This window comes from Saccopteryx bilineata, chromosome X (assembly GCF_036850765.1).
Source record: "Saccopteryx bilineata isolate mSacBil1 chromosome X, mSacBil1_pri_phased_curated, whole genome shotgun sequence".
In the NCBI taxonomy this organism is placed as follows: Eukaryota; Metazoa; Chordata; class Mammalia; order Chiroptera; family Emballonuridae; genus Saccopteryx; species Saccopteryx bilineata.
This window is the reverse complement of record NC_089502.1, coordinates 113,922,050-113,940,368: the sequence shown is the minus strand read 5'-3', so window position 1 is coordinate 113,940,368 and position 18,319 is coordinate 113,922,050. Positions and strand designations below refer to the sequence as shown.

The window sequence follows — 18,319 nt, the reverse complement described above, 5'->3', positions numbered from 1 at the left end:
AGCAATGAACCAAGAATAACCTGGCTGTTGCAAGGAGTTGAGGACAGGAAACCAGTGGCGGAAGAGGAGGCTGCCAGGTGTCCAGTCTCCTGCCTCCTGCGCTGCGAGGCTCTTTGCGCTGTCGTTTCTCCTTTCTGCAGCATCCTGTTACTGACATCTGTGTTGAGCATTGCTGGTCTAGCAGTAATTGGCCCTGACAGTTCATTTGCATAGTCGTTTCTCTGAACCTTTCCTTGAGGAAATGATTAGCAGCAACTAATAAAAATGTAGAGGGCGAATAGATACAAATTTGATAACTGTGTTTTAAAATCTTGAAGCTTATGAAACATGCATAGCTGGAAGTCAATGTAACATAGACTGTAACTTAACTACTGATTTTAAACTGAAACCCATGTGACCCCAGCAGGGTTAAGAAACAACACAGCCAGTTCCCTTGAATCCTGCACTTGGCATGTTCCTTCCTGACTCCGCTCCCACCTCTGCCTTCCAGGAGTAACCATGAGCCTGGTTTCAGGTAACTATCACTTTCCTTTCAAATTTTATCACCTGTGGGTTCATAGAGTTTAATTTTGCCTTTTAAATGTTTATATAAATTGCTCATAGATGAGGCATTATTTTTTCATCTTGCTTCTTCTGTTCAAAACAATGTTACTAAGAGTAATCTATGTTGCTGCATATAACTGTAGTTCATTCACTTTCTTTGCTGTATTCTGTATACCGTCCTGCCCTATGTATAAGATGCTACAACATATAAGACGCACCTTAATTTTGGGGTCTGAATTTTGGAAAACAAAAGTATTACATAAATTTATTGAACTCGAGTTTCATTCATCATAAAATTCATACAAGTCCTCACCACTGTCAAAATTCTCATCCCATTAGCTTGTCCTCCTCTGTATCTGATGAAAATTCACTGTCTTCAAAAATCATCTCAAAAACAAGTCTGAGAAAGCAGGAAATGCAAGTAAAAAAAATCTACAACTGCTGTATACGATCCACCGTATTTTTGGACCCCAAAATTTTGAAAAAGCGTGTTTCTTATACATGGGGAAATACAGTATATAGTATGCCATTCTTATAATTATGCTTCACTTTACTTTTCTCTTCTGCTTTTGATGGCTATTTGAGTTGTGGTCAGTGTTCCACTACTTCCAAAGCCCTGTGAGAAAAAGATGATTTTCCCTTCCTTCAAAATGAGACTCGGATTAGCACTGGTTTACAAACATTTTTATCTCAGCCAGAAGTAGACAACATCTTATATTGTGACCCAATACAGCCATAAATGTATAAAACTGGAAAAAAAATCCTAAGGAATAATGACTTGATATGTATAAGGAACTCTGGTATTTTCCATTGTATTCAACTTCAAACTACTTCCTTTTTTAAAAGAAAACTGTGCTTGTGACTCGTTCAATTACTTTTGGAATCCATGAACAGTTTGTAACCCACAAGTGATGGAATACGCATGTGGTTTATGAAAATCATGTATCCCAGAACCAGATTAGTGGTGCTCTTCCAGGACAAGCCTCCCATGGTTTCCAAGACTACCCATTTTCAGTCCAAAAAACCTGACCATACAGAGAACCAAAACTATCAGGGCAATCAGCTCCATCCTCTCTTCTTCATTGGACAGGGATGTAAATGCAACAAAAATCAAAACAACTGAAATGTCGGATCTGCCCCAGTGCTCAGAGAGAACCTGGACCTGTCTCTGCAGGAAGCCTTATGTCCCAGAAATGGTTTGTCCATATAGCTCACCCAGGCTGCAGAAGAGCTGGACTCTACACTTACTTCCACAGCTGCTCAAAGGAGAAATTCTTTATTTCTGAGTTATTGAGCTGGCCCTTCTCCGTAGTGTGGGGGAATTGCTGATGACTGGGAGAAACGAAACCTCAGCTCTGAATCAGAGGACATGCTCCCTCCTAAGCCATGCTGTGTATTTTCCCCTAATGCCCACATTCATCTGGCTGCTCAGCACTGCAGACAGCCCGAGTCACCTACCTCAACATATGCTCAACTGCCCATGGCCATTGGGTTGACTTACCTATCTGGGTATTATTGGGGTCTTTCCCTGCTTGTTGGAGATGCAACCCCAGAGGAAAGGACCACAGCCTTGACAGGCTGGCAGGCCAAGTCTCCAACTCTGATTGTCCAGCAGAGTTGGGACTGGCGGGTATTGAGAAGGAGTGACACCTGGGCTCTGTGGGTGTGGGTGGCAAAGGGGGTGATGGCATTGTTCTATTTCTAGCTGCTGAGGCAAAGACATGTGATGTTTTGGAGGGCCGCAAGGGAGTGAGAGGTTAAGAGCAAGGGTGTTAAAATCAGAGGGCCAGTTCTGAACCCCAGCTCTTCGGTTTCCTGGCTGCCTGACTTTGACTGATTATTTAACATCAACCATGGTTTCCACATGTGTAACTGCTACTTCTCAGCCCTGTTTTGAAGATGAAATGAGAGGATGCACGTGAATCACAAAATGCCTAGCACTCGCAATGGGCTCCCTGAGGATAGCTGCTGTTTGTTATTCATACTTGGCGGAGATCTCATATCCAGGAAGAGGAAATGGTGGGGAGTCCTGGGCAGTGCCTCTAGGAAGCAGCTAAACGCAGGAGGGAAAGCCTGGGGAGCGCCCATAGCCAGTAGTCCCTCCCTGTCCTCGGTGGATATGTTCTGAGATCCCCAGTGGGTGCCTGAAACCATGGATAGTACCGAGCCCTATGTATGCTATGTTTTCCCTTTATAAACATAACTATGAGGAACCTTAATTGATAAGTTAGGCACATTCATAGATGAACAATAATTAATAATTAAATAGAACATTTATTACAATTATTTGAATATAGTCTCTCTCTTATCCTCAAATTATATTTTGAATTGTTTGTTTCTAAATTTTTCTGTTTAATTTTTTTAGACTGTTTTTGACCAGGAGTAAGTGAAATAAATCATGGAAAGCAAAACCGTGGGAATGCAGCACAGTCAAGCCACTCTCAAACCCAGAATCTTGCTGTGCCTGGGATGGCAAACACAGATTTGTCTTGCTGGCTTGTTAGCTATCAGGAACTTCATGGAACATATTGTTGAGAATGATTCAGAAACCTCAACCACATTTCTGCAAGGGGCATATTTGAGGAAGTGCTTAGATGTATAACGGCGTTGGGTCAAGATTGGAAGGAGGAAGAAGTGGGAAGAAAGAAACAGGCAGTCACAGAATAAGGAAAGTACAGGAGAAGGAGAAAAGTAGAACAAATGCGAGTTCTCAAAACAGCATCCTTAACTCAGGCTGGACCCCAGGGCAAAGCAAACTGGCAATACTATGTACTTGACTGAGCAAACACTGCCTCCTGGTGTCCTAGAATATGTGACTGTCGAAGGGTCAGATGGGAAGTCATATCTCTGAACAATGTGAGGAAATGAGTGAATGGATAAACAGTTGACTATATTTGAGGCCTGACCTGTAATGGCGCAGGGGATAAAGCACTGAGCTCTAATGCTGAGTTACCCGGTTCAAAGCCCCAGATTTCCTCTTCAAGGTACATATGGGAATTGATGCTTCCAGCTCCTCCTTCCCTCCCTCTTTTCTTTCTCTCTGTCCTCTGTAAAACGAATAAATACAATTGTATAAAAGAAAAGACCTGAAATATGTGTTTTCCATGTTTGTGTAAACGTGATTTAGGTATAAAAACCAGGTGGTATTATAAGATATTAAAAGGTAAAGAAGAACATGCATCCTTTCTTTGTAGCTGACATTTACTAAGTGTTTACAACCTGCCAAGCACTTGTCTAAGCACGAATGTGATTTATCTCATCTGCTCCTCACACCCTCCTTACGAAATAGTACAATTATATTCCCCTAGTGCGTTTGTGGGGACCAAGGCATAAAGGCGTGAATGCACATATCCCAAAGTCAGTGAGCAAGGAACACACAGTGCTGCTCTAAGTGCAACCCTGGCACTTTAACTAGAACCCAGTGCATGTATTTGAAATATAAAGGAAGCAGCGATTCAATGTAAGTTTGAGGATTTGTGCAACAAGTAAATAGGGAAAGGAGCTGAATTAATAATGAGGACGTGGAGACGGTAATGTATTATATCTTTCCCCAAGTGAATCACTCCACACGTATTACCTAGAAGACAACTTCACACTCCCTGCTGAGCTAGGACCTGTGGGCAATGAGAGTCTAATATGGGGCACAGTCCCCCAAAGAGAGTTCATACTCAGGTTGAGGAAATAAAGCACACATGTAGGACACAGTCAGAAAGCAACATATAACTGCATCCAAAGATAGTGTGAATTGTGCAGGATAGAGTAATATTGCTAAGGAGAAGATGATAGGAGGCAGCAATCAGCAAGGCTGAGGTGTGGGGTGGGCACACTGTATAACAAGCCACACTGAGTTAATAGAAGTGCCCAGAATACAAGTGAGCCTGAAACAAAGAACCTGAACCCCACATTGAGAAATTACTCAGTGTGGCAGGGAAGCTCTAATGATTGGCACTAAGCTCAAATAAAGTTTCCTTCCTGCACAGTTACTTACTTTTTAATATTGTATAGCAACCCCTTCCAAAGAGCACTTCAGTAGTGAGACTTCTGGGGCTCATATGTCAAAAGAATTTTTCATGTAGCAGTTCATCATTGTGACCCCCAGGAAGAGCAGTGGGGAGCATGCAGAGGAAAGGACCTTATGGATGAAGAGAAGAGCTCAGACCCCAGACTCTGGAGCTGGTCTAGATCAAATCTCCTGTAGACTTCCCAGTTGTGTGACTTTGGGCAACTTACTTAACCTCTCTGTGCCTGCTTCTTCATTAGTGCGTGATCAAAATTAAGATGACTTCATTCATGTAAAGCACACAGAACTGCTATTGGCACCCAACACTTTTCCTGTACACTAATAATAAGACCAATAAGCATACCTTGAAATGCATATTTATGAGCTTTTCTCTTTTGCATTTCCATGTGGCTGACCCTGTCCCTACTCACCCTGAGGCAGCATCAACTTCGGAAGAGGGAATGAAGGGCTGTAATTTGAATTAAATCCCAGAGAAGTTTGTGTTTCCATTTGAGGTTAGCTAAAAGAAGATTTTCTGATTTGAAGACATGATGTTGAATGCCAGGCTTTGCTGTGAGAGAACCATTCTCCAAGTTCCTTTGGCTCACATTAAAATCAAATCTCGAGCGTTGAGTGCACATTGCTCTCACAGAGCAGAGAAGGCACCCTATCGCATGGGGCATCTGGAACAGGAGACTTCCTCACCCAGGAAAAGGCGGGCCATGAGGGAGAGGAAGTAGGCAGTGGGTCGTGGGTGATTGTGGGGAGAGGGAGCCCCTGCATCCTGCCCTAAGCCTGGGGAGGGTCATGTTGAATGAGCTGAGAGAATACCAAAGGCTCAGGGGCTTTTCCCATCCTCCCATTGGTGACTCTGAGGGACACTTGTTTAGGGCCACACTGACTCACTCATTAACAAAGAGGAGGAGAAGGCTGACAGAGAGAGGGCAGGGATCAAGAAGCCCAGCCTTACCTAGAGGAGGTGCCATGTGTGGCTGGGCCGAAAACCTTCCCTGTGCCCTCTCCCCAGAGACAACAGTGTGGGTTCCGCCATCTGCAGCTGGCAGGGAGCAAAGCAAGGCCAAGGAGACAAGTAGATGACAGGACGTACCAGCTGCAGACTTTGGCTGCAGACTCCAGCAGGATGTGTAGAGCCCAGATGTGAGCAAACACTGGCCTGACCTGGCCCCAACACCAGCCTCAGGCAAGGAGGTCCACCTGCTCCTTGTCCATGAGGTCATACACAGTCCCTGTGCCACACTCAGGTGAAGGAATACGGTGCTTAAGCATTCTAAAAGAGAGCATTTTAAGTCTAAGTTGTGCACTTTTTCCAAATACACTATTCTGTTTAACCGAGATGGAAACATCACACTTAAGAATGTTGGTTTTTGTCTTTTTGTTTGTTTGTTTGGTTGGTTTTGGTGGTGTTATTGTTTTTATGAACAGTGATAGAAAATCATGAGGAAGTTTAAATCCATTATAGAATATAAAGAAACTACATTTTATTCAGACATCTGAGCACAACGGAGGAAATCCGTGGCCCTGCTTCCTTTAGAGAAAAGTATGTGATAAAAGGTTCACCTATTGTTAGTTCCCTAGCACCTGCATTGGCTTATAAAGTGAGATTTCAGAATCCTGGTGAGCCCAAGTACACTGTAATCACCTGAAGAACTTGAAAAACCCAGGCACCCTGGTCACACATCCACATTTTACTGTTTCCTTTGTCTGGGGTGTAGCCTGACTTCAAAATCATTTACAGCGCCTCAAGTGATTCTAAAAGGAAGAAATACATCAGAACCACTCCCTACAAAAATGATTTTTCCACTGCTCAGGATATTCACTCTGAATACAGAAATGATGGAGTGAGGAGTACAGGTTCTTACTGTGAATACAATTTGCCTGACATGAGGGGAGAGAAATGCCATGTAAAAAGCAAGGCATTTTTTTGAGGCACTTGGTATTCTCAGTAGAAAAGTATGTCTTCATGTTCTATCCATCCAAGTGTCTAGCCTAGCACTCTCAGCACAAAACAAACCACAAATGAAATTTTAAGTTTTCTAATAGAAACATTTAAAAAGTGACTAGAAAAGGTGACACTAATTTTTAAACTGAATGGGGTCACATTGTTTAATAAAATTGCATAGGTTTGAAGTATACAATTCTATGATCCACCATTTGAATACTGCACTGTGTGCCCATAACCCAAAATCAAATCTTCTTCCCTCATCATATATTTGACCCCTTTACCCTTCACTGTCCCACCCCTCTATTTAGCCCAATATATCCAACATATTATTAGTTCAATAGATCAATATAAAAATAAGATATTTTCTATGTTTTGGCACTAGTTTCTCAAAATCATGTGTTTTGTTGCTGTGTAATGCCAGTGGCCGAGGCCTGGCACATCCACACTAGATTTTGGCAGATGGTAGCAACACTGCACAGCTGGAAAGCATTGGGCCATTCCATTATAATAAAGTCTCAAAATGGCAGACAAGCACCCAGGGAGAGAAAAGTGCCTCTCAGACAAAGAAGCAACAAACTGGCCCCTCAAAGTGGTGGGCAGGCGATCCAGGCATCCACAATCGCCCTGAGCAGAGCTGGTAGCCGAGGCCAGGCAGGTTCATTCTGGATTTAAGCAGATGCTAGAGGAACAGTGGAGCAGGAAAGCATAAGGATATTCTCATTCATTAGAGATTTGCAACAGCGGGCTAGCAAACCAACAGGGGACAAGAACTTCTCTCAGCAGTGAGTGAGCAAGGAGCAAAATCACTCATCACAGCAGAAGCTGAATTAACAGGAAAATGGCTCCTTCTGGTGGCAGGAAAGCAGGCAAGCTATCTCCACCAAGGGAAACATCTGTAGCCTAACAGAACCTATATACACGTGGCTGTGCCATGTATTCATGCACTAATCATGCAAAGTGCAAGTGAGCAAGGCTAAGACAGCTATTTTCCTAATGGTAGCACATCTCAATTTAAACTATGATCATTTCAAGTATTCAATACTCACATGTGCTTTGTTGCTGCCAACTAATAGACAGTGCTAGTTTTGTACATGATGGCACTTACAAGTATTAGATATCAAACCATACTCCTATTGAAGGAGATAATTATTTCACATGAAATTGATTTTCTTTTGGAAATATTGAGATGACATCAAGTCTCCCAGTTCAGCCAGTTATGGTCCCTTTCCCTTGTGTGACTTCTGTTGTTGGCTATAGTCAGGCACCTAAGAACCGGCCTGATTTTGTTCTCCAGAATTGAGAGAAATGGAAAAATTTGTTCCTTTGTCCTTATATGTGCTTGAGGGATTTTTCATTTCATTCTCCATGAGGAAAAAAGGGAGCAATACTGATATATATTACTCATAAATTTAGCAAAAGAAATAGACCATAATGATTTAGCTATCTATGTTTCTTCTTCTGGATATGCATTTCTACCAAGAGGATATAATACAAGAGCATAGGGGTTTAGGGGAGGTTAACCTGTAGTGGTCCAGAACTTCCTTTCACTTGGTAATTAGTCAGTGTAGACTAACTGCTGTGACAAGCATTTGAGATTTACTGGCTTAACATAGGATATTACTATTTGTTGTACTTACACAGCTCCCATGCACATTGCTGGTACAGTTGATAAGGACATGGTCCTCATTCATTCAAAGATTCAAGGAGGGAACCCATATTAGAGCGGATTCGAGAAAACTGCACACCTGCATAAGAGAAGGGAAATAAAGCAAATGGATACATCCTCCTAGAAGAGGAATACAGAGAAGTCTTCTAAATTCAGGAAAAATGCCAAGCTTTTGGCATTTGGGATGGTCTCTACCTTATCTACAAACCCCAAACTCTGTATTTCAAAGAGAAAAGTGCTCCCTAATTGACATTATCTGCTCTTCCAGAAGTCTATTAGTGACCTGCCATCAGAAATACAGATAAGATGTACAGTATACTTATTACCAAAGCTAAACAAATGTGCCCCTTATTCTTAAATATGAATAAACAAAGTTTTAAGTATTACAGGAAAGTGAAAGTGAAGATCCTGATGATGAAAAAACACTTCACTAAATAAAAAGATACAGGTATCAAAAATAAGAATATTCTAAAAATATTCAGAAAGAAAATAGGTTTATAAAATGAGAACTTGATGATATTAAAGGGAACTAGAAAACAGTAGAAACTACTTGAAAATAGAAACATTGCCAAATTAAAGACTCAGAACATGTCAGGTGCTCAGCGCCAATTTGTTGGCCTCACCAGGCTCTGATGGCACCTAAAACACAGTGCTCCCGCTTCTCCACCTCCTCCCCCACCCTCCTGCCCCCCTCCTCTCCCTCCTCCTCTCCCTTTCCCCCCTACTCCCCACGCCTTACCCCTTTTCCCCCCTCCGCCTCCTCCTTCTCCCACCTCCTCCCCACTCTTAACCGTTTCTCCCCCCTCCACTCCCCCTCCTCCCTCCCTTCTCCCCTTCCCTGCACCCTTCATTCCCCCAGTCCACCTGCAGGTTAACTGACTCCAACCCTTCCCTTGACCTAGTAACAGAGTTCATTTCTGGTGCCATCGCCCAGCTTCGTCAGCCTCAGAACCTACCAGCAGGGGTCCTCCTCTCTGATTGCAGAGCTTCCGTTTCACTCCGGAACCGGAACTCAGCAGCGTTGTCTTCCTGTTCGATTCTGGGGGCACAAGGAGGTCCCACCGCCATTGCTGCTGACTCAGCCTCTGGGAGCCCTGGCCACCTACTCTGGGGGACCTTCCCGAGCTCGGTAACCTACGCATTCGTCCTGCCGCTGCCTGTCCTGCAGCCCCCACTGTGCTACCTTATCCTCAGTGCTGCCCACCCACGCCAGCACCTCCAAACATGGCGTCCTCACTGCCCTCACTAGTGAGCGAGACCTACCACCCCGACTGTGAGGCTGCCATCACTGACCAGATCCAGCTGGAGCTCTACGCAGCGCACATCTACGGGTCCATGGCTTTTTATTTGGATAAGATGGTCTCAAAGCCCTTCGCCCTGTTCTTCCAAGAGCAGTCAGGCAAGGAGAGGGCAACTGCTGACAGGCTCATCCAGCTGGTGAACCAGCGCGGTAGCAACACCCCCTTGCGCGACTTCCGTAGCAATCACAGCGTCTTCTGGGGGAACAGCCTGAAGGTCCTGGAGAGCGCCTTGAGTCTGTCCGAGAAGGTGAAGCAGAGCCTGCTCAGTCTGCACCAGCTGGCCACCGAGAAGAAGGACACCCTTCTGTGCGACTTCCTGGAGAGGCACTGCCTGCAGGAACAGCTGAAGTTCAACAAAGAGTTGGAGGAACACATCACCAGCTTTCGCCAGATGGGAGCCCCAGAATCCGGCCCGGCAGAACACCACTGTGGCAAGCTCCCCCTGGATGACAGCAAGGACTGAGTCTGGACTGCCTTCCGGCTAGTCATAGAGAGACAGCCCCTCCTCACCATGCGAGCATGCATGTTGCTCTATTACCCTTGCTAAAAGTTCACTTAAGTTTTTATGTTCAAGTTTTACAATTTCTTCTAATAAACTTGTTGGTTCGTAAATATAAAGGTCTTTCATTGATTTATGTCTGCAAAACCTTCACCTTTTAAGTTTTTAAACAGGTTTCCAGTAATCTTTCAACCATCCATACCCTAACCACGTGCAGCTCGGGAATTGCATGGGTGGGAGGACGGGGTATTGTGTGCGACTTGTGGGAGGGAAGGACTGAGTATTGTGTGGGACTGGTGGGAGGGAGGAGGCATTGAGCAGTAGTATGAATGGAGGAAGAGTTTTAGTACAGACCTGGACTGCAGAGGAGGTATTGTGGGGGATCCAGAATGGAAGAGAAAGTATTATGGGAGTCCTTGGATGGAGGAGAAGGTTTTGTAGGGTAGCTTGGATGGAGAAGGAGGTCTTGCAGGGGTTGCTGGATGTAGGAGGAGGTTTTGTGGGGGAGCCTGGATGGAAGAGCAAGTATTATGGGGGCCCTGGAATGTGGAGGAAGTACTGCTGGGGACGCTGGAAGGAGGAGGTTTTTTTTTGTTTGTTTGTTGTTGTTTTTTTGGTTTTGTTTTGTTTTTTTTACAGAGACAGAGTCAGAGAGAGGGATATACAGGACAGAAAGACAGGAACAGAGAGATGAGAAGCATCAATTATTAGTCTGTCGGCCCTGGAAGTTTGGCTCACTGGTAGAGCGTCTGCCTCGCGTGCAGGAGTCCTGGGTTCGGTTCTCACAAATGGCACACAGGAGAAGCACCCATCTGCTTCTCCACCCCTCTCCCTCTCCATCCTCTCTGTCTCTCTCTTCCCCTCCCACAGCTGAGGCTCCATTGGAGCAGAGTTGGTATGGGCACTGAGGATGGCTCTGTGGCCTTAGCCTCAGGAACTAGAGTGGCTCTGGTTGCAACAGAGCAACGCCCGAGATGGGCGGAGCATCACCCCCTGGTGGTCATGCTGGGTGGATCCAGGTCGGCGCATGCCGGAGTCTGTCTGACTGCCTCCCCGTTTCCAACTTCTGAAAAGTACAAAAAAATTAGTTTTTCATTGCGCATTGCCACACCTTTGTTGTTTATTGATTGCTTTCTCATATGTGCATTGACCACAAGCCTTCGGCAGACCAAGTAACTCCTTGCTCAAGCCAGGGACCTTGGGTCCAAAATGGTGAGATTTTTCTCAAAGCAGGTGAGCCCGCGCTCAAGCTGGCAGCATCAAAGTTTCGAACCTAGGTCCGCATCGCAGTCAACGCTGTGCGCCATCGCCTGATTAGGCTTTTTTTTTTTTTTTTTTTTTTTTGTGGGCAACCATGGAAGGAGGAGGAGTTATCGTGGGGACCCTGGAAGTAGGAAAGAGTTACTGTGTGGAACCTTGATTGGAGAATGGAGATATTCTGTGGAACTCTGGGTGGATGGAGCAGGTACTCCCTGCAAGCTCAGAAAACACAAATTTAAAACAAGGGTGTGCAGAGTTAGAAGAGGGTAAATGGGGATATATGGTGATGGAAGGAGACTTGCCATGGAGTGATAAACACACAATACAATATACAGATGATGTATTATAGAATTATACACCTGAAACTTATAAAATTTTATTAATCAATGTCACCCCAAGAAATTCTATACAAATAAAACACTTAAAAAAATCTCATCCACTGGCTTCTCTGTGAGGCCAATCCCCAAATATAGTGCACATGTTTCAATCCTGCTTTATTCAGATTGCTCAATATATTAGCTCAGTCCCAGATTACAAACACTTCCTGATTTGGGACAAAGTCTTACTTCCTTCTGTTTTATTTGGATTTATTTTTTTCTTCATTATTTTAGTTTCTTTTTTTTTTTTCTTAAGTGAGAGGAAGGGAGAGAGTCTCCTTCATGCACTCCGACTGGGATCAACACAGCAATCCCCATCTGAGTCCAATGTTAAAGTCAACTAAGCTATTTTTAGTGACTGAGGCTGACATACTGGGATCAATCAAGCTCTCCTCAGTGTCCAGGACCTATGCTCGAATGAATCAAGCCACTGATTTGAGAAGGAAAGAGCGAAGGTAAGAAAAGCAAATGGTCGTCTCATATGTGTGCCCTGACCGGGGATCAAACCTGAGATGTCTGCACGCCAGGCCGATGTTCTATCCATTGAACAAGCCAGCCAGGGCATTCTTTCAGTTTCTTAAGGTGGGAATTTAGATAACACTGGAAATATTTTTTAATTTTCTGGTGCATGAGCTTTTAGTACTTTTTCTATACACTTCTACATCACTGATTCTAAATCTGAAGACTTTTTTTGGTGCATGCTCCAGGTTTTATGCAATTTTAATATCCTTTTTTACAGTTAATGGCATGCATTGTTTTGGGGTTTTTTGTTTGTTTGTTTGTTAGTTTTTTACAGAGACAGAGAGTCAGAGAGAGGGATAGACAGGGACAGAAAGACAGGAATGGAGAGATGAGAAGCATCAATTATTAGTTTTTCATTGCGCATTGATACACCTGAGTTTTTTTTTTTTTTGTATTTTTCTGAAGCTGGATACGGGGAGAGACAGTCAGACAGACTCCCACATGCACCCAACCGGGATGAACCCGGCACGCCCACCAGGGGGCGACGCTCTGCCCCTCTGGGGCATCGCTTTGTTGCGACCAGAGCCACTCTATCACCTGGGGCAGAGGCCAAGGAGCCATCCCCAGCGCCCGGGCCATCTGTGCTCCATTGGAGCCTCGGCTGCTGGAGGGGAAGAGAGAGAAAGAGAGGAAGGAGAGGGGGAGGGGTGGAGAAGCAGATGGGTGCTTCTCCTGTGTGCCCTGGCTGGGAATCGTACCCGGGACTCCCGCACGCCAGGCCGACGCTCTACCACTGAGCCAACTGGCCAGGGCCAACACCTGAGTTTTTTAATGATTGCTTTCTCATATGTGCATTGACCGCGGGCTTCAGCAGACAGAGTAACCCCTTGCTCGAACCAGCAACCTTGGGTCCAAGCTGGTGAGCTTTGCTCAAACGAGATGAGTCCGCCCTCAAGGTGGGGACCTCAGGGTTTTGAACCTGGTTTCTCCACATCCCAGTCTGATGCTCTATCCACAGCACAACCACCTGGTCCAGCGGCGTGCATTGATTTTTAAATTGGAGTTAAAGGGCTATGACTCTTGGATTGAACATAACCACAATGCAATTAATGTTTTACAAACATCACTTTTAAGTAACTGTTGTTGTTTTTAAATAAAAAATTATCTGATAAAAACACCCTCTTATATTGTTTTAAGATTGAATCATTGCTTGTTCGAGTAGGTATAAAGGTAAGAATAGTCCTGACAACTTCAGTTATATATGTGGCTGTTACACACTTCAACATCAAAGGCATAATATTTCATCATTTGTGACACGAGCATACATTGCCTATTTTCAAGTTCCCATTGGCGTTCATGAAAAAAATTGGTCTCCTCATATTGTGTGTCATAATTGTGAAAAAGTGCTTTGTGACTGGAGAAAAGAAAAACACAAAGGAATGACTTTTGGTGTTCCTATGGTTTGGTGTGAACCTAAGGACCACAGCAGTGACTGTTATTTCTGTCTGACCATACAAAAAGCATCGGCAAGAGAAAAGGGCATATGATAGCATATCCTAATGTTCCCTCAGCAATACGACCTATCCCACACTCTGAGACACTCCCGGTTCCAGTTTTCAATGGTTTTATTTCTTCTAAGGACAAAGAAAGTGAACATGGTGATCAAGTGTATTTTGATAAGATGCATGAGGAAATGGTTGTAGAATCTGAAGGGTCTTCTGATGCCAAGCAGTCATTAAACACTCAGCAGTTTACCAAACCTGAACTGAATGACTTAGTAAGACATTTGTGCCTATCAAAGAAATCTGATGAGTTATTATCCTCCAGGCTTCTGGAGGATAATAACTCAGCTTCACCGGTTATTAAAATATCCCATTCACTTCACCGGTCAGCTAAAATATCCCATTTCAGAAAGCGTGAACAGATTTTTGTGGACTTTTTCTCTGAAGGCAAATTCTTTGTTTACTGTCATGATATCAGTAGTCTTCTCAGCCAGCTAGGTGTTACCACTTACAGTCCAACAGAATGGCGGCTATTTCTTGACAGCTCCAAACGGAGTCTGAAATGTGTTCTCGTACACAAAGGTAATGTTTATGCAGCAGTGCCAATTGGTTATTCAACTCATCTGCGAGAAGATGATAATGACATAAAAATTGTCCTCAACTTTTTGAAGTAGGAGGAGCATAACTGGATCATTTGTGTGGTTTTTAAAATGGTAAATTTCCTGCTAGGACAACAGATTGTTTTCATGAAGTATCCTCGCTTTCTGAGTTTAGGACAACCAAGTTCAGGACAAACACTGGACACAGAAGGAGTGGCTGAATGTGAAACTCTGGAAGTACAGATGCAAAATACTGTGAGTGAACCTGTAGATAATCGAGACAGGATCATTTTTCCCCCATTTCACATCAAACTTGGCTTAATGAAGCAGTTTTTTCAGGCTATGAATAGAGAAAGTAAATGATTTCAACATATTTTCTGCTTTGACGTTTGAGAAGATAAAAGCAGGTGTATTTGATGGACGTCAAATTTGTACCCTCATAAGTGATGAAGAATTTGCCAGGAAGATGAATAAGGAGGAGAAAGCAGCATGGCAGTCTTTTGTGACAGTTACAAAAGAACGTCTTTGGCAATAAAAGAGCAGAAAACCAAGAACTTCCGGTTCAGACGATGCTGTTGGCTTTCCATGACATTGGACATAACATGAGCGTTAAGATTCACTTCCTGAACAGTCACCTTGATAAGTTTCCCCAAAATCTTAGTGCTTTTAGTGATGAGAAGACTACTGCTGGAGTATCAAATGAGATTGTCCTCAACAAGTACACAAACGCAAGAGCTACAAACGCAAATTTTTGCCTGAATAAGATATAAAGAAGTTTTGTGCGAATTTTATGATTAAAATAAATGTTTTAATATGTTCTATTTCAAAATTGTAGACAAATTCTGATGCAATCATGTCTTTTGTTGTATTAGTGTATTTACTGCAAGATAAAAATTATTATACTTTTACAAAGATGATGCCCAAGAAGACATTCTACTTCATTATGTTAAACAAAATGTTGAAAATTTTACAATAAGATAAAAACCTAAAATCTTGAATCGCAAAAAAAAACAAAAAAAAAACCTGTAGCTTCCAGAGAAAAACTAATGTCAGATTTGAGATCAGCAGACTGGAGTTAGGTAAGAACAAGTGTTTTTGTAGATGCAACAAAAATTTTGTTCCCCAGTGTAATTTTTTTGTCTTTCCTTCTTTCCTAATATAGGGATTTCTGTTCTATAACTTTGGATTTAAGTACGGTTTACCTTCATCTCACCAATGTGAATATATTGTGTTTTGCTGATATTCAGTTCCAATAAATACCCCTATAATTTCTTCTTTGACCCATACATTGTTTAGAAGTGTATTATATTATTTGTTTCCAAATATTTGGAGATTTTTCACATATCTTTCTCTTAATGAGTTCTATTTTAATTCCATTGTTCTCATAGAACATAGCTCATGATTTGAATTTGTTTAAACTTATTAAGGCTTATTGTATGGTCCAGTATATGGTTTTTCTTGGTAAAAGTTCCATGTGCACTCAAAAATAATATGCTTCTAAACAATATGTTTTTAAACATTCCTTTCTTATGGCTGTATAATTATTCCTAACATGAATTATTATTTCTTTTTCTTCCTCTTTCTTTTCCTGATTATAACAAGTACAATTTCATTGGTTGCCTACAGAGTGTAGAACTATGAGTTTTTTGAGTCATGTGAATGTATTAACTATTTAAAAAATAATTACTTGCATTTTTTTAAAAGTAAACAATGACAATGGAATCATGGTAGCGGACTAGAAACAAAAACAATTACCTATACATACACACACTGGAAAGGATATAGTTAGCAAATCAGAGATTGTGAGAAAATCTTAGAAGATAGAAACAGGAGATACTTTCAAACTGATAAATGGGTGATTTAAGATATCTGCTATAAAAAATAAGATATCTGCTGTAGAAGGGCAAGTGCATTCAAAACAATTTAAGAACAAAGTCAATGAAATCAAAGGACTATAGAGAGTCTTTGGAGGACTGTGAAATTAAAGACATACTTTCTGAACAACAGATCTGTCTGCTGCTGCCCTGCTCTGATCCTGCCCCAATCTTATATTAGACAAACTCCATGACACATACACCTAAAGAAGATCACTGAATAATTGACACACTCCACCCTCCCATTCAGAGGACAAGCCTATTAGTGAAATGGACATCACAACTGTAGATCAGATCCACATTAATTACATAAGCTAATTACTGTCACATATGTGCCTTTTACTCCCAAATATGAATACACAAATGTTTGCCAGTATTTTAGGAAAGTGAAACAGATAGTGAGGGACAAACATATTTATATATGTACAAAAAAAAACCCCACATTACACACAAAGGTACAGTAAACATGAGAACTTTACCAAAAAATCCAAAGTCATAATTACAGAATATTAAGGAAGACAATGGGATCACAGTGCTATTAAAGGGAGGAACCAGAAAACAATAGAAAGTACTTGAAAATAGAAATACTACTAAATTTAAAAACTCAGTAGACGTCAGGTGCTCAGAATAAAGTTTCTGGGCCTCACCAGGCTTTGATAGAACCTAGAACAGAATACCCCCACTCCTACCCCACCTCCCCTAAGAAAATGACTCCACCCTTTCCCTCTCCAAAGTAACAGACCTCATTTCCAGTGCCATTCCAGAGCTTCCCCCTGGCGCCAGAGACCACCTGCAGGGTTCCTCCTTTTGATTGCAGAGGTTCCGTTGAACCCCGGAACCGGAACTCAGCAGCGTTGACTTCCTCTTCGATAATGGGGGCACAAGGAGGTCCCACCGCCATTGCTGCTGACTCAGCCTCTGGGAGCCCTGGCCACCTATTCCGGGGATCTTCCCACGCCCGGTAACCTACACATTCGTCCTGCCGCTGCCTGTCCTGCAGCCCCCACTGCGCCACCTTATCCTCAGTGCTGCCCACCCACGCCGGCACCTCCAAACATGGCGTCCTCACTGCCCTCACTAGTGAGCGAGACCTACCACCCCGACTATGAGGCCGCCATCACTGACCAGATCCAGCTGGAGCTCTACGCAGCGTTCGTCTACAGGTCCATGGCTCATTATTTTGATAAGATGGTCTCAAAGTACTTCGCCCAGTTCTTCCGAGAGCAGTCAGGCAAGGAGAGGGCAACTGCTGACAGGCTCATCCAGCTGGTGAACCAGCGCAGTAGCAACACCCCCTCGTGCGACTTCAGTAGAAATTATGGCGGCTCCTGGGAGAACAGCCTGAAGGTCCTGGAGAGCGCCTTGCGTCTGTCGCTGAAGGTGAAGCAGAGCCTGCTCAGTCTGCACCAGCTGGCCACCGAGAAGAAGGACACCCTTCTGTGCGACCTCCTGGAGAGGCACTGCCTGCAGGAAAATCAGAAGTTCAACAAAGAGTTGGAGGAACACATCACGATCCTGCGCAAGATGGGAGCCCCAGAACCCGGCCTGGAGGAACACCTTTTTGGCAAGCTCACCCTGGATGACAGCAAGGACTGAGTCTGGACTGCCTTCCCGATAGTCATGGAGTGACAGCCCCTCCTCAGCTTGCGAGCATGCACGTTGCACTATTACCCTTGCAAAATGTTCACTTAAGTTTTTATGTTCAAGTTTTACCATTTCTTGTAATATACTTGTTGTTTTGTAAATAAATAAACGTCTTTCATTGATTTGTGTGTGAAAAACGTTCACCTTTTGTTTTTAAACAGGTTTCGAGGTATCTTTCAACCCATCCATACACCAACCACGTGCAGCTCGGGAAATGCATGGGTGGAGGGACTGGGTATTGTGTGGGACTGGTGGGAGGGAAGGACAGGGTATTGTGTGGGACTGGTGAGAGGGAAGGACGGGGTATTGTGTGGGACTGGTGGGAGGGAGGAGGCATTGCACAGGAATCTGGATGGAGGAGGTATTGCGGAGGACCCTGGATGGAGGGAGAGGTTTTACACAGACGCTGAATGGAGGAGGAGGTATTGTAGGGGATCCAGGATGGAGGAGGTGGTATTCGTGGTCGCTGGATGGAGTGGGAGGTTTTGTGGGGGAGCCTGGATGGAAGAGGAAGTATTATGGGGGACCTTCGATCGCGGAGGAGGTATTGTGGGGGATGCTGGATGGAGAAGGTGGTTTTGTGGAGGAGCCTGGATGGAGGAGGAAATATTTTGGGGGACACTAGAATG

At 43.5% G+C, this 18,319-nt stretch overlaps 2 pseudogenes; both read left to right on the top strand.

The window, feature by feature from the left end:
- Window positions 1–9,396: 9,396 nt before the first annotated feature.
- LOC136317793 (ferritin heavy chain pseudogene) lies at window positions 9,397–9,936 on the top strand (annotated as a pseudogene).
- A 7,166-nt stretch (window positions 9,937–17,102) lies between these two features.
- On the top strand, window positions 17,103–17,642 carry LOC136317792 (ferritin heavy chain pseudogene; annotated as a pseudogene).
- The last annotated feature ends 677 nt before the right edge of the window (window positions 17,643–18,319 follow it).